The following is a 17729-nucleotide window of genomic DNA, read 5'->3' on the forward strand; positions in this document are numbered from 1 at the left end:
CCAGGCGCCCCGACAACTAATACATTTTAATGAGTCAATTTTTCCAATTAGATTTATTAAAATGTACTATTTGCCCCATTTTGTCTAAAAAATGCCTTATATAATCCAAGGCACTCTACAAATATAGCACTGTTTACTTTATCATACAACCTAGAAAACTACATAGCTACTAAAAGATTTGAATTCTATTTTTACAACCAGCCAAGAAAGCTCATTGCTAAAATGTATATACTTAAATTTTGTTTACATCTTTTTTTTCCCTTTATAATCCACAATTCCATTAAACTGTAATTAAACATAATTTAAAGACTGATCATCTAGGTCTTCTTTGTGGTAAAGGAATTGTAAATTTCCTTTTAAGTTAAATTGCTGCCCCCAAATTTTGTCTTTAAATGCAGTGAGGTTTGTCACCAAACACATATGATTTACACACAATTGCCAAAGTTTTATGTAAATCTTAAACGACTAGGCCTATAATCAGAAAAAAAGAAGCAACAAACACTAAGTTCTACCAAATTAAGAGTCTACATTTATAGTTTCGTCGTTTTAAAAACGATAGTTCCAAAAATATAAACTTACTGGCATTTTGAGGAAGAGACAAGTATATATTTTGTAACTATTATGTTGAATATTTACTTTTCTTATGTCTGGTGGGACAGTATACTCAAAGAAAAATAGAAAGGAAATAAAACAAAGGTTTGTAGTAAAATCACAAAAATATTAAAACATGCTCCTAGCTATGTACTCTACAGAAGAATAAATCTTGGTTCATCTTAGACAGTGAATTTAGCATGAGTAATGAAAATATATATATATATATGGACTTAAAAAATAATATGTCTTTTTACATTATCTTGCCCAGACCCTCTTAAGGAAGAAGTACTAAAATGAACTAGAAATATAAATATAAATAGAAAATGAACTAAAATGAACCAGAAATAGAAAAAAAAAGGGGGGGGGGAAGGGAGATTAATAATGTAGGTACTAATAAAAACATTAACTTAGAAAGATAGCTGTACCCTTCCTGTCCACAGCAGCATTGTTTACAACAGCCAAGACATGGAAACAACTTAAGTGTCTGCCAATGGGTGAAGGGACAAAGGAAACGTACTTTAGATGTATAATGGAATATTACTCAGTCATCAAAAGGAAAAATGCCATTTGCAACAACATGGATGGGCCTTGAGGGCATTATACTAAAATAAGTCATACAGAGAAAGACATATACTGTATTATCTCACATGTGGAATCCTTAAAAAAAAATCAGCTCATAGATTCAGAGAACAGATTGGTGATTGCCAGAGTGGGAGAGTGGAGGGTGGGTGAAATTGGTTAAAGGGGTCTAAAGGCACAACTTTCCAGTTACAAAATAAACCATGAGGGTTTAATGTAATATACAACTTGATGACTACAGTTAATAATACTATATTGCATATTTGAAATTTGCTAAAATAGTAGTAGATCTAAAAAGTTTCTGTTGCACACATACAAAAATTTCAACTATGTATGATGATAGATGTTAACTAGACTTATTATGGTGATCATTTTTCAATGTATACAGGTATCAAATCATAATGTTGTATAACTGGAACTAATATGATGTTATATATCAATTATACTTTAGTAAAAATAATGATGTAAATACTATAAGATTATTGACTACACATGTATACATATAATGCAATTATATTGAATCATATCTATATTATTCTATTAGTTTAGCATTAAGTCAAAGCAATTTCACAATATTTGCTATGTATATCATAGCATTAATCCCTTTAAAGATATATTTACTTTGACTGAAAGAGGGTAGGAATAAGAGAAATAATAAACAATAAAAATTATAGTACTTGAGGAGCTCCTGGCTGACTCAGTTGGTAGAGCATACAACTCTTGATCTTGGGGTTATAGGTTTAAGCCACTCATTGGGTGTAGAGAATACTTAAAAATAAAAAATAAATAAAAATTATAATGCTTAAAATGTATTATTAATAAAGAGAACACTACAAAAGAGGTTTCTAGATAATATGTCACTCATAAAAAAAGATAAATCCATTATCCTTTCTCCATATTGTTTGAGGTTGACTGTTGCAGAAAGGAGCTGTAGGATTAAGAATTATATACAACATTTTAAATGAAAATCATTCTACTTTCTAGGTCTTCTTCTTATTCTTCTTTTTAAATTGGGTTCTATACCCAGCATAGAGACCAATGTGAAGCTTGAACAGTGACCCTGAGATCAAAACCTGAGCTGAGATCAAGATTTAGATGCTTAACTGACTGACCCACCCAGGCACCTCTGGATTAAGAATTAGATAAAAAAGAAATGTCTCCAAAATTGGTTAGTTTTAGAGTTTTAAAGAACTCTGGTTCCTGTTTCACATGGGCAAGACTGAAGCAACATGTCACCTGTAAACTGGTAGACTTTGCAGATATCCTGTGCAATATCTGATGTGTTTACTTTCAAATATGCATTATTTTGAAATTATGTTTTTGAAAAATTTATTTTCCAAAATCTTATTTGATAAATACATACACTCATTGGTCTCATTCTTTCTTCTTTCTGCCTATAATAATCCTTGTTTATATTATTTTTGTTAGCTGTTTATACAGTTATTTTTGCTTTTGCTCTCATTAACTCTCAATTAACAACTTTCAATTTTTACGATGGTCAAAATCATATGATACTCCACCCCACACACACATGCCCACGGTTTTATTGACTCCATGAACTGGCACCTTTTTGCCTAGAAAATACAGAATAATCTCACCCTTATCCTACTTGACGCTGTAGAAAGAAGATGGATTTGAGCTGTATAGCACAAACCAATCTCTCTCCATAAATTCCAATCTATATAAGAAGTACCCCATGTTCATGTTTAATATTTAAAATTCTGACTATTCGTCCCAAAGTACAATAATATACTACATTGTAGTACAATACAATAATATCCTAGATAGGCTCAATCTCCTCTTTCCCATACATTTAAGACAATAGCAAATTAAAGACAATAGCATTGTCTACCTCAAACTGTTTACAAATTATAAAACATTTTCACTAAGGAAAAGAAAATAAAGGATTGTTAATGTTAGGTAAATATAAAGCAAATATAATTATTTAATATATGCTCAACTGAGTTTTTTGAATTTATTCCAGAAGATGATCACTTTATTCCTCAAGGTAATTGAATAGTCAAACCTTATATATTGGAAACCTATTATGTTTCCTGCTCCATTCCAGGTGCTTGGGGTATCACAAACAAAACAAAGCCTTTTCCTCTTAATGTGACAACCTCCGAGACTATACGTTAATATCACTCATTCCTTAACTAGGTATGCAGTAACTAATGTTCAGCTGCCAAAATCTACTTGAGATGTCTCTTCTTTTAAAATTCCGTATCTGACAAAAACAGAGAGGGAGACAAACCACAAGAGACTTAACTCTAGGAAACAAACTGAGGGTTGCTGGAGGGGCAGTGGGGGGGATGGTAACTGGGTGATCAGTATCAAGAAGGGCACTTGATGGGATAAGCACTGGGCGTTATACGCAACTGACACAGCACTAAATTCTACCTCTGAAACTAAGATCATACTATATGTTAATTAAATTGAATTTAAATAAATAAAGAATTCCATCTTTGATTCCCATTGTACATTCCCTTAGGACTGCATGTTTTAATGATAATGTATGGTTTTACCTTCCTTACCTTTACCACATTATTTATTCCTAAACTGTAAAGGCATTTTACTTAAGTCCAGAAGCTAACCACTGGTCTAGCTCTGTGCCTTGCCCATGGCACTAATTCATACACATTGATAGTGCATATTAAAAAAAGAAAAAAAGCAATATCCCATGGCAAGAACATGTCGGAAGACAAATTTACATATGATGTCAATGTTTCATTCTCCATTCCTAAGATCCTAGTGACTGCACATGATAAAGATAAGAAGATTTTACAATTTAGACACCTTCTAATTAAGGCCCCTTAATTCATATCTGGTATCTTACTCAATGTCCATCTATTATAACCTACACATATATTTCAGCTGAAGGTGAAAGGTCACAAAGTACTTGTTATTGAGATTTGCCATTTCCTTATTTTGCTTGCTTATTTTAAGAAAGTAAACCATGTCCTATAATTTTACCACACTCCACAAATTCCATAATTATAGTCATTATTTTATCTTAACTCTGAAATATGAATAAACTGATGATAAAAGCTGTTATTTTAGGCAAGACACTTGATATCAGACTTTGCTTTTTATAAACTAAAGATAATCACAAACTGTTTTAAAGTTTACATGAAATGATAACTATATAATCACCTTGATAACTAAATCAGTATGTATGTGAAGCAGAAACTTTGTCCAAAATATGCTGTCTAATTAAAATACAATGAGAGAAAATTTATTATCAGGTATTGTGTTTGCCTCATGTCAGTGAATAGGAGATTGCTATATAAGATAATGCAAAATTGGTCATGTGTACAAAGATTCTAATTTTGCAAAGATCAAATTAACTGAGCAACAAACAGTGATGTTTAGGCAGGATTTCAAATTTCTGATTCCATTCTACAGGCTCATTAGGAGGTTTGTAGAAATTTTGCCATTTCCTTGACCTGACATTATCTTCAAAAAAAGGTTTAAATTATTTCGCATTTACTCAAAAGCACAAGAATTCACCCTTTAGTCATGATAGTAACTAGAGGTGATAGTAAGAAATGGGGGTCTTTGTTCAGGAAGTTCATAGCATATCTTTCACATGCAATGAGAAAAAGTTAATATGGTGAGCATATCCATAACATCCCCATCATTAGTATGAAGCAGCCACTGGAAAAGAAGGGCTGGATTGACCCTACCCAGAAGCATGCCTGGAAAACCAATATAAGCCCATTTCCCTCACACATGTATGATTTTAATGGGTTAATCACAGCGAATCCAATGCCTTTTCTTCAACAGTTGAGAATGAGATCATTTTGGGTGAGGAAGTGAGATCCAGAACTACTGTAGCCATTAAGCTTGTAACAAAATCCAGTCGGATGAAAAAGTCAATGCACAGAGGTAGGCAGATAAATGACAGTGCAGAGAAATGGAGCTAGATCCCAGATCAAACTACACAATAAGTTCATCCCATGTCTGGGCTTCTCAGGTCCATGACTAAATAAATCACTTTTATTCCTTAAGCCAGTAGGATCTATATATATATGTACACATATGTGTACATATACGTGTGTGTGTATATATATACATATATATTTACATGTATATGTATATGTACATATATATAACCACATGTATATGTATATGTATATGTATAACCAAAGTCATAGTGAACATGTCTGAGATTGCTTGCGATGGCCTTCATTTAGTCCTGTGATCCTGGTGTGATTATTATCAGTTTTCCCTTTTCATGCTCTAAATACCTGATTTAACATCATAAAGAACACAGCCAATAAGGTCTATAAAATTCTTCTGGTATTGAGGTAAGAGATATAGAATGGTACAGATTTGACAGCATGGTATTTTAGCCTTAAGGTGAGGGTAAAAATAACTTATTTTGATTTTACACAATGGGATACAACATTTTCAAATGAAGGCTCAATTATGAAAGATAAACTGGCAATTATCTTCTTAACTATTATGTCACGGGACAAACAGCCAAGTATATGTAAACACAAAGTCTCTGTAAAGCTTTTATTACACACCAATTAATAATGAATATAACTGTATACACACACCACTGTAGTGAGCCATGTTTAGGCAATGGCGTTATTTTTGATCCTGTGTTAAACTGCACACTATTTTAGATATCCCAAAAAGGCCAACCAGAATGTAAAATAGAAATAAGTTAGGAGTAATTCACATTACAAAATAAGCATTCCCTTTAAAGATTCAGTATTTATTTCATTTTTCAATACTTAATCAACTCTGTCATTGAAATAAAACTACCATTCAATGTAGAAAGTTTATATAAAATATGAGAAATTCTGAAATATTTTAAGCTGAATATATTTATATGAAATAATATTATCATGACAAAAACTGGCTAGTGTGATTTACGCACAAATTCATAATACATGACAAATAAACAAGCGTACTTAAGAGAAAATATATTCACTAAAAAACCTCCTCTGTTTTGAAGACTCAACATCTGTCTGTTTTCTGTCTGCACTGGGCATATAACTTGCAACATTCAGACTGGAGTTTACCAGCAATTTCAAATATGGAAGTAGCTATCTATTTCCTTGTGAACAAACAATGGTTAGATACTACTGACATTCTGATGGATAGATGTTTAAAATTCATCAGTGAAAAAAATAATGAAAAGGTAATCGATACAAACTTACTCTTTCACAGAAAACATGCAAGTAAGGCCATTAGTTTATGCCTTTATTGAATATTTAAAATATCTTTAGAATTCCCTTTTAGGTTAAGCTTTCAATTAAGCAAGACAAATGATTCCTAAGAAACTATTAATAAAGTAGGAATAAATTTATTTCAGTCTTCATATATCCAGCAATCATTTATGCTGAAAAATGAGGCTACCACTTCCCACTTACATTAGCGTTTCATGTTCACAGGTGACTGCATATAACGTACAGCAATAAGCCTATGATTCTCTTATGAATAATACAAAAGACAGAAAAATAGTGAATTCAATCATTTTTTTACAAATCATGTCCTCCTATCTTATGTTTTAAATGCTATAAACGCTGCTGATAAGTGACATTGTTTGCCTTTCCATAAACAATATTTGAGATTTATAAATTATTTTTATAGCAAGATCTTTAGTTTTGGCAGTAATTCCACATAATAACATCAAGAATAAATGGAGCATTTATACTGGGACATGACTGTCCCTTCGAAGGCTAATTAACCAAACTGTGCTCATCTTTCTGCCCTGCTGGAAAACACCACTGCCATACGCCATACTACCTCAAGAATTCTTGTCAATCTTGAAGTCATGTTAAAATATAACTAAGATATAAACATGAGATTTTAAAAGAAATGAAAGCCATAGTTAATATTAAAACACATCATTTTGGTGGGAAAATAGGTGGCCTAAATTTTACTTCTCAAAGCAAAGATATTTTTAATTGGCTTGAATGCGTCCATTAACAGTACTCTTTAGCAACAGCTAACTTTATGACAGTAGTTTCAAAATTAAACCAAAGATCTGAGGGAAACGTTCTAAGAAGAGAAGCTGAACCTAGATTAGAACAGACTCAAGATACACACTTTTATTCAAAATAGGAACTGAACTGGACTTTAAGGAGTCTAGCAGAAGTTTCATTTGTGAGGAATGGTTATTTTTCAACACATCATTATCTCTAGTCTCTTCAACCATATTCAAAAATACCCACTTGCCTATCTTCTGATCTCAAGGAAGACCTTGAGGCTATTTCTGTCAGATTGGACACTGTCAGATGCCACAAGAAGATTTGAGCGTTCTTCTTTATGGTATTTGCACTATTTATATGAGTGTAATCCCACAGCCAGCAAATGGACTGGCTGCATTCATGACCTCCCAACAAGTAAACAGACGTGTTTGAACACAGCATTTCCTTGAAAATTCTGGTTCACGAAACCCAATTTTGATGTTGAAAATTCTCCCCCTCCCCCATATTCCCTATAAATCCATCCATTCCTCTTCTGAGAGAAATGGAACACTGTCCCCCAAAACGGAACAAAGATATGGAAATAAATGCCCAGGGGTCGAGGAGAGCAGGAGACAAGGAACAGAAAAAAAATGAATTTAACCACAACAGGTTTAACAGAACTCATTATCTTAACAAATGGCACTCAATCTTATTCTCAAGTTGAGAGAGGCTTTTTAAGAAAGATGTGCATGATACGAATCTTAAAAACCACTAAACTAATCCTTTAAATACATGATTTAAACTTACACACATCTATTTCTGCACAATCATACAAACTATCAACTATTTTAGAGCAGTTATCATACTTGAAAATTCAGTTGCAGTGTGATATTCTTGTTGAAAGTCAACCCCCCAATAAAGCAAGTCAACCAAAACAAAAGATTTCTGATGAAGAAGCAATATAGCAACAAAACATAAGAGAAACCTGGTATGAATATATATTAAAACTTTTATTCATGAATAAGAAATTTTTCATTAAGTACTTTTCATTAAGTACTTTCTGCCAGAAGGTGCTTAATAAAGGATGGGGGGCGGGGGCAATGTCTAAGAAACACCAGAATCATCCATTATACTTTGAGAGATACATTTCTACTCTATATCACAACAGTGAAAATAAAAGGCCAGAGACATTATCCTTTAACATTTCAGAGAATACAGAAAGGAGAATAGAGACATTTCAGTAAGCACACTACAAGTCTGAAGATCATTAGGAATACAGTAACAACACAGGACCACTGGGGCGACCAGGTAAAATTTACAAGAACAAAGACAAAAACTCCCAGTATGAAAGAAAGGCATTAAAATCTGTTACTAGTTCATGTTATAAAATCAGATAAGAATATTACACCACCTAAACAAGTCCTCCTCTTTAATATGGTTCACTATATCAACCTTAATTATGTCAGAGTGCACAATAAGAAAAGCTTAAAAATTCAGAGTAAATAAAAATATATGTTTTGCTTACCTTTTAAATGTTCTTTCTCCTCTTTTCTATGCCAGTCCAGATGCTTGGGTATAGTTCCTCCCTGCCAGTAGATGGAGATAGTAAAATTGAGTCTTTTGGTGACCTCGCATCCTAATCTAGGTGGTTCAGAATCTTCTTCAATTTCAGATTTTGGAAGTAAAAAAATTTGAATGATTGAAAAGACACATAAAGCTTGTAAAAATTATTATGTGAGTCAGTCAAATGAACTTTTATTCATGGTCATTTGTACCAATCTTTAAGGGAGAGGGTCTTGGCTGGCATAGAAAAAAATAAAAGAAAGAGCATTATTTTGTAGGATAAATTCCCTTGACTCTTCATTCTTCCCAGAGCTTGTTCATTTACTCAACAATTATCTATTGACTACAACTCAACAGTAGCTTGTAAGTTCCTAGCCAGATGCTTTCATGCACATTATCTACTTAATGTTTTTAACAACCCTGTGAAGAGTAATGATTGGCCCCAAAAATCTTGTCCCAGAAACTATATTTTTTATTTCCATATGGTGAGCTGACTCTTGGCTTGCCAAGTTTCTGTAGTCCTCCTGATGTTCAGTTAATAATGGCTTCTCAGATTTAGGGAGAATGAGTTTCTTCCTCCTACTGATAAAGGAGACCTTGAAGCTGTTGAAAACTCACTTGGTATTGATAAAAACTATTTGTGTGTTATTTTGTTTCAAATTAGTACAAGACCTCTAACAGCTTCCCAGGCAGAAATTCAAAGGCAAAGTTACAGCCATTTTAAGGAGAAATAAAATGGGGTTCAGGAGAAAGGATTCACAAAATATTTTTTTTCTTTAAGAAATTGTGCACTTAATATCAAATTCAAAGGGATAAACACTAAAATTTGTGATTACTAATAATGTCTTATAAAAACAGTAAAATTAATAACATTTTCCAAAGATACTAGAGGACACACAGGCACATCCTGAGGATGATAAAGGAACAGAATGGAAGAACATTCAAAACTGAATTGAGTATTAGTGATATCACAAAATAACTGATTTCATTTTTCTCAGTTTAGTAAACCCAATGAAATTTTAATTAAATAGAATATTTACCTAATTCTTATCACAAGTAAAGTCTAGGTTTCAATACTCCTGGTAGTCAAGATTCGTGATTTTACTTCAACATGACACACTTGGGGAAAATATGGTATCACTATCACACAACTACTCGAACAAAAGTAACACCATATTTTTTTTTTTGGCTGTCACGTGACCTTAAAAACCAAATATATTATGCAAACTTAATTACCGTGAAAATAGTGTTGGTTGGCACAGTAAGTTGACCATATAATTTCTTGACCAAACCAAAATATTTTTAAGAATAAAAGATGATGGTATTCATTGTGTTGGGACAACAGACAGAAACCGTGATGGTCCCCAGAAAACATGAACATATGCCTACCTAATGAAAAATGACAACATTAGCCTTCAATCCAGAGCTTTTGAGCCTAAATCTTAATCTCTTTCCATTCTACCATAAAACTCCAGAAAATCTTTTAACCTGGACATTTATGTGATTAATTCATAAGTGTATGTTTTCCGACTAGCATCCTCATTCAACTGAACCCACTGAACAGAACTTCTTCTTTGTTTTCATAAATTTGGTAATATTATTACACTTATAGTACTTTATTTCAAGGTAGGTTAAAACAAAAACAGCAATCCTAAAACCTTTTCTGTTGAACTGCTTTTTTAATGGCTTGAGATGCATTGCTAATATTACCAATGAATCAGGAGACATTTTGACCAATTATTACTGATTTGCTGGATTCTGGCTCCATTCCTTGGGTCAGAACAATAGGGTGACATTAATTCTACTCCCAATTGTAAACTTTCTTCCAGAATTTCGTGCTCCTTTAAAATGATAAATTCCACATTAACTCACAAAAGATAAGAGATCAATTAAAATATGTTTAGGGACACCTCCATGACTCAGTTGGTTAAGCACTTGCCTTTGGCTCAGGTCATGATCCCAGAGTTCTGGGATCCAGTCCTACATTGGGTTCCCCACTTAGTGGGGAGTCTGCTTCTCCTTCTGCCTGCCACTCCCTCTGCTTGTGCTCTCTCTCTGACAAATAAACTTAAAATCTTAAAAAAATATATGTTTAATAATTAGTGTTTAAAATTATGGAAAATGAAAATGTACTAAAAAATAAAAACTGCTTATCCTTCACAATGAATGCAAGTCTTGCATATATATTTACTTCCTTGATTAGTTTTTAAAGTTTCTGTGTGTAATTTAATTGAACTCTAAAAGACCATGGATTTTGCCAACATTTCTTTTTTGTTTGATTTCCATTGTTTTCTACTGGACTACTGCATCCTTCAAAGTATAATACGGTGACTTACACATACGAGACAATAAATATTTGTTGACTGGGTGAACTGCCTCAGAATAAAGCCCATGGTTCACCTACAAATGTATTTAGAAAGAAAATTTCATGGATAAAAAGGATGCAATAGGGCTTGATTACCAGCCTATCATTATTTTCTGAAGATCGTTGTCTTAAGAAGAATTGACTAAACTTCTTCACATTTCTGAACAGACACCAGCAGCTGTTGCCAGGTCATCAGACAGGTTTCCATGGAATAAAGTTATGTTAAATTCGTATTTGGAATTGTTTTGCCATGATCTCTAAAATAAAACTTCCAACAACCACGAGATTTCTCCTAAAGAGCATCATATTCAAGGAAAAAATGGTTACTCCTTTCTGAAATCAAAAGTTATGTATCTGTTTAAAAAATAACATCTCCATTCTCTTGGCCAGACTTGGAAACACACATATATGCTAAGCAACAAAAAATGTGGTATTTTTTCTTTTCACGACTCCCTTCCTTACCACAATTCCAGGATCAAAATTTGTTTTAGTTAGCCTTATGCTTTAATTTTTCTGGGCCAGATGACAGGTATCAAGGGTAATAATATTTAGAATTGAATTTAAGTATTATGGTATGGTGGAAGAAAACAGTAGCCCCATTATTGTAAAAAGCATGCCAGTAGGATGATCTGAACAGAAGAATATAATAATATAGGAAGTTTTTGAGACAAAAACAAACCTTGACATGATTTGCTAAATAATGTCTATAATCCTCTGTTCCTTTATAATTGCTCCAATTATAAAACTAGGCTTCAGAATTCCTTAAGTATGTTAAACTTCTGTACCAAGTATTTAAAAACAAGAACTATTTTTTTTCTATCCTTTTAAACCAATGACTTGAGAAAGTTTTGAGAATCTGATGAAAGATATGGGTGCTCAAACCAGAAAATTATATATCTAAAGACTTACTCTCATAGTTTTCACACAATAGCATACAATTTCAGAGTATTTGTCCAGCCCCTAAAAACTATGTCTGAACCCTTTTATCTATGAAATCAAGGCTAAGAACACTTTCTCCAAAAATAACTTGTCCATTATAAAGCAACACAAACAATGAGTTCTCCATTCCAGAATCAGGCAGGCTAACAATGCCATTTTGGTAAAATAGTATCAGTGTAAAAGAGTAACTGATTTAGCAATCAAGCATTAAGAAAGAAATGCATTCGGGGCGCCTGGGTGGCTCAGTGGGTTAAAGACTCTGCCTTCGGCTCAGGTCATGATCCCAGGGTCCTGGGATGGACCCACACATAGGGCTCTCTGCTCAGCGAGGAGCCTGCTTCCTCTTCTCTCTCTGCCTGCCTCTCTGCCTTCCTGTGATCTGTCAAATAAATAAAATCTTAAAAAAAAAAAAAAAAAAAAAAAAGAAAAGAAAGAAAGAAATGCATTCTGAGGGACTAACTTGAGTTTTGGAGTAAGCTGGAAAAAAATGTAGATATAGGTATACAGTGTAGGTACTGTATGTTTTTACTTAAAAATAATGACAGTATTTCACAGATTTCCAATTCAACTGTATAAAAATATTTAAAATAGTTTCTGGAAAAATGTATCTAAAATATGTAATTTAAAGACAAAGGAAGAATTCTTTACATACACTAAAAAAATGTATTATCTGTCCTAAGAAAATTTTAGAGATCTATTATCAAGAAACATATACATGGAAGAATACAGCAGATAATTTCCTTGTACCTCTACATTTCAACATGTAGAATTTATTTACTCTAACAGTTTTTAAGTGCAAATGATAAGAACAGTTACTAATTTTTGAGCACTAATAGTGGGTTAGAAACTGTTAGGCACTCTCGTGAACTATCTCATAGCAATGCTGTGTGAGAGTCTCGATCATTACCACTCTACCAGAGAGAAAACCTCTAACTGGACCAAGATACAATGAACATTAACAAAAGACACCAACAACAAAATAACAAATGTGGGCCCCACTGGAGAAGATGTTCTAATGATGAAACTGTTTTCTTCTTCTTCTTTTAAGGGTATTATTTACTTACTTGACAGAAGAGAGAGAGAGAGAATGAGCACACACTCAGGGGGTAGGCAGAGGGAGAAACAGGCTCCCTGCTGACCAAAGAGCCCGATGTGGAACTCGATCCCAGGACCCTTGGATCATGACCTGCCAAAAGCAGACACTTAAGGGGCTGAGCCATCCAGGCACCCAAAGCTGTTTTCTTTCAATGCTATTGGAAGAAAGTACCCCGATGAGTAGCAGCAGGAGTTCATATGTTTTTCAATAGGCGGTGGTTTTTCTGAGCCATGTAGGTGGGTCAGACAACATAACATTTATCATTTGGTCCAAGTTCTTTCGTGACTGGGTCAATAGTGATTCATTTTCAGAAGATACTTAAGAAAACATTAGAAATTTCCCTCTACCTTTTTTTTTTTTTTTTTTAAAAAAAACAACAACAACAAAAAAGCCAGGTTGAAAAGCAGTAACTCAAGGGATACCTTTTAACTAGTCATTGGATTGAGGGTCATATAATTAACACAGGAATCATCATCACGTCTCTATTTGCTTTTGAAGGGTGAAAATGGGAGAGAAAAGACAGTCATTAACTGTGATCTCCTGATTTTTTCATGTATCCTCTCTCTAGAAAAAATGTAGTATAACAGTAGAGTACAGTATAATAAGCCCAATATCATAAAAGTCCTAGAGAAGGGTGAAGTTATAATTAAATAAAATTATTTACTCAAAGTTTACCCTTTAGTCAAGAATAAAATATTTTAGTATGTGTGTTTAAGCCACAGCTTTTAGGAGCTCCTTAGCTTCTGTGACAGTAGAAATTTAATTATCTGCACAAAGATCTTCCACATCTTTCTTTCTTTCTTTTTTTTTAAGATGAATTAAAAGGTAGAGATTTTCTACTTGCAAATAGGATTTTTTTTTCATTATATTCCCATAGGCTCTTCATCACATCACTCTATGTTTCTCCTTGGTACTTAAAACTCTCTGAAATTATCTTACCTAACATGTGTTTGCTTTATTGTCCTTCTCTCCCTTCCAGGAGATAAGTTTCTTGGACCCAAAATTCTTACATGTATAGTTTGTTTCATTCCCAACAACTCGGATAGTATGTTGCCAAAAGGATGTGTGTGATTTACATTTATCGAATTAATACATTCATTATTGATCTAATGCTATGTCTTAAGTGTACAACAGTCAGAGTCTTTGTCTTAACTGTTGTATAATTTTATAATCCTGTCATCCTTTAGGAGGTCAGCAAAGGACTAGCATCCTAGCCAGGAGCCTGTAATAAATTAGGAAGGTCTACTGAACAAAACTGATTAACTTACTTCCCCATTTCATGCCTCTTCCTATTTCTTTTTTCCTTCACCTCTTTCTACACATTAATGATACATTAATAAGTATTTTTCCTCTTCTTTTACCATAATAGGGTTTTCTTTTTCCTCCCCTTCCTCCTATCCATTTACCTTACCCAAGGGCATCTCATTAGAACTAAAGTTTGAAGTGTTTCAAGACAGATATTTCATAGTGTTATAAAACCACAAGGCTGAAGTGAACTTAAGAAAATGTTTTTGTCTTAAATCCTGAATGAAAAGATGAGCCCATATTATTGTCCTCAACTTCTAAGAAAGTTTCCTTTTGAGTATGCCATTTCTGTGAAATTAACTCTTCTCTATAATCTTCCTAAAGTTGTTATCCTTGTTGCATTTAAATGTTTTTTATCCTCTTCATCTATAAATAAACTGATATTGCAAAGTTGTTTCCACAAGGCTTATTAATCCAAACTTATTTTCTAAATGATATATGGAATGGGTGCTTCAAAAGAATGCTCAGTCCCCATGCAGTTGATACATAAACGCCAGGCAGATTAAGAAATCCTTTCAATACAGAGCCATTTCCTAAAGGTAACTAAGTAACTCCTCATCAGTACACGTTCGCACAGTATTCCTAAATTTAACCCAATTATACTGAGATTTATCTGTATATTATACCTTGCTATCATTATATGGCATAAAAGCTGTGCATTGTAAAACTGCCGGAAGATTTCATTAGAGAAACCGTACAAAGGAAAAAGTAATGGCGAAAAGATACCAGAGAACACTGACTGCTGAGTGATTGAAAGTGCTAAAAGTAAATGTGAAGGGAAAATCCTATAGGCAAACAGAATGATTGTTCCAAAGCAGGCAGTTTTTTTTGTTTTGTTTTGTTTTGTTTTTAGTGTATAATGTATGGTGCAAAGAACACCAATGTGGGAAGAAAAAGGCCACCATCCATCCTAATAACTGCTCAGTTTGTAGGCAGCTGCAACTTCTCTTAAGTAGATGCCGGCTTAGTGTTTTTAATCAGCTTATGGTGGGAAGAGGCGTCAGGAATTCCCTGCAAATATTAGCACTAAGAAAAAGGAGACAAATGGAAGGAACTGGAACAAATCCAGGTAATTTATAAGTGAACATGTTTAAAAAGGATTCGATTTTAAACTATTTTCTTGGCAAAGACAGGAAATCAACACAAGAAACAAGCAATCATAGGGACCCAGTGAGTATAACCAAAAAGCTAATGTGTCATTCTGAGTTTTTGATTTACAAATTTGACCAGGCAAAGAAACGATGCAGGTGTAATAAAAAAGAAAAAAAATAAAATGGATGAAGATATTTACTTTTTAAATGGGCCATGGATAAGAGAACTCAGTCTTCAGCTATTTTAAATAGACCTTCAGCTATTTTTAAAGCTTTCAATCATCTTTGCTCAGTATGGGCATATTAATGTTTTTGCTTATGGACTAATACAATCTGTGTTTACAATACTAAATTCAAATGAAAATGAATTAAGACAGGCTCCAGGAAAATCATTTTAAGGAAATATACTGCTTAGAATATACTGCCTATGTATTTTAGACAGGAACTTAAATAAAAACCACTTTAAGCATATTATTTCAAATTAAGTGGATTCTCTGGATGATTTATGAAACTGCTAGCTTGTAATACTTAAGGGTGATTGTAAATAAACACTGAAATCCTGATCATATGTTGTACATAGAAAGATAAAGTTGACACCAAAGGATATATTGATTTCACACTTATAATTTTATACTATTGTGTATTAGGTAACTCTGAAGGTTATTTCTCTAATAATTTTTCTAGTAGGTCCACATCTTTTTAGTTCTCAATAATTCAGTGGCACTTTTAAAAAGAAAAAAAGCTAATAAGTTAAAGAATAAATAACAAAGTAACCTAACCTGAGATTACAAAAATAAACTACTTAAGAACACCACTCATTATCTAAGATGACTTAAACCCTTAATTTATCATTGCAGATTATATGTAATAGTTTTGTCCACTCTAGTTATAACTGGATCACTTTAACACAATAGTCACATTTACCGTGCTTATATTAAATATAGTAATATACTGAAATTTATTTGTACATACACAGACACATAAAGAGACACACATCAATAAATCCATATATAAAAGAGTATGTCACAGGTATGAATTTCTGGGTAACCAGAGCAATGAGTCTACAGCATAGAAGAAATGCAAACAAGACTAGATTTTCAAATCCAAAAAAGCTGATTAAGGATTTGTTTTTTCTAGCACATACATTACCAAACATTTTTGGTGGTATCGCTTTGATGCACTCCAATTGGAATACCCTGTTGACTCAAGGTTTCAAAGGGTTGGCCAGAGTCTGACTTCATGCACAAAGCCCCTAGACCTATAGCACACAATGATCTCATCCCATCTCAACTCCTGAGGCACATCTGTCAGACTCACTCATTTTGCAGTTTAAGCTTTAAGGCTTGAAGGATGTGTTTAAGTTTTATCTCTTAATGAGACTGAAAATCAGTGAAGGCCACAAAATAAATCTTATCATGGTTTCTTTTCAACATCCCATGTTAATGCCACTGAATATAAAATTTCAAATGATTTGATTTTTGATTTAAAAAATGCTTCTGTACATAATATGCATTTAAGTACACATGCATTTTAGGACTGCTATGAATTACAAAGTTCATCTGTACTATTAGTCCTCTGTAAAAAACTCTTACACTGAAGGTATATGTCTAATGTTAAATGCATGACAAAATGTACAAAATACACAAGACATTTACTATTTATTATGAATGCTGCCCTTCCAATGCTAGTTTTTTCCAACAACTTTTTACCCATCAATAATGACTTCCTAGGGACAGGATGAGGATGAACAGTTTGACCAAAGCACTTGTCTCCTTGCCTCACCCCCAACTCCCAAAGTGAGGAAGACTGCCAGATCCTTCCAGGTTGCCCAGTTCAGAATCCTTGCTTTGGTCACTGTTCCCAAAAGTGTAGTAAATATTGGTTCTTTTTTCCCCTTTTTTAGGATTTTGTATTTATTTGAGAGAAAGAAGAGAAAGAGAGAAAGAGAAAACAAGTGTGTGGGGGGTGGGGGACAAAAGGAGAGGGAGAGAGAGAATCCCAAGCAGCCTCCACGATGAGTGTGGAGAATGATGCAGGGCTCTATCTCAAGGACCCCGAGGATCATGACCCAAGGCAAAATCAAGAGTCAGAGGCTCAAATGACTGAGCCAACCAGGAACCCTATAACTAGTGGTTCTTAGTGTGATTTTGGTTAGTACATAAAAGGGCATGTTCTTTATCTTAATAATTGATAATCCACTTCAATAAATATTACATATATAAATATTATATTTTGCTTCAATGGACATTTCCTAGAGCTTCTTTTAAAAC

The 17729-nt window shown here is 33.4% G+C and overlaps 1 protein-coding gene across 6 annotated transcripts in view; it reads right to left on the bottom strand.

The window, feature by feature from the left end:
* Positions 1-17729, bottom strand: part of PDGFC (platelet derived growth factor C) — a 202535-nt gene that overhangs the window by 92129 nt on the left and 92677 nt on the right. For 3 of the 6 annotated variants that reach the window (XM_044224680.1, XM_044224683.1, XM_044224679.1), the window contains exon 2: positions 8626-8686. The exons of the other annotated variants lie outside the window; for them this stretch is intronic. The gene's annotated coding sequence lies outside the window, so the exon portion shown is untranslated. The remainder of the gene's footprint in view (positions 1-8625; positions 8687-17729) is intronic. 6 annotated transcript variants of the gene reach the window in all.

Source organism: Neovison vison, chromosome 11, assembly GCF_020171115.1.
Source record: "Neovison vison isolate M4711 chromosome 11, ASM_NN_V1, whole genome shotgun sequence".
NCBI lineage: Eukaryota > Metazoa > Chordata > Mammalia > Carnivora > Mustelidae > Neogale > Neogale vison.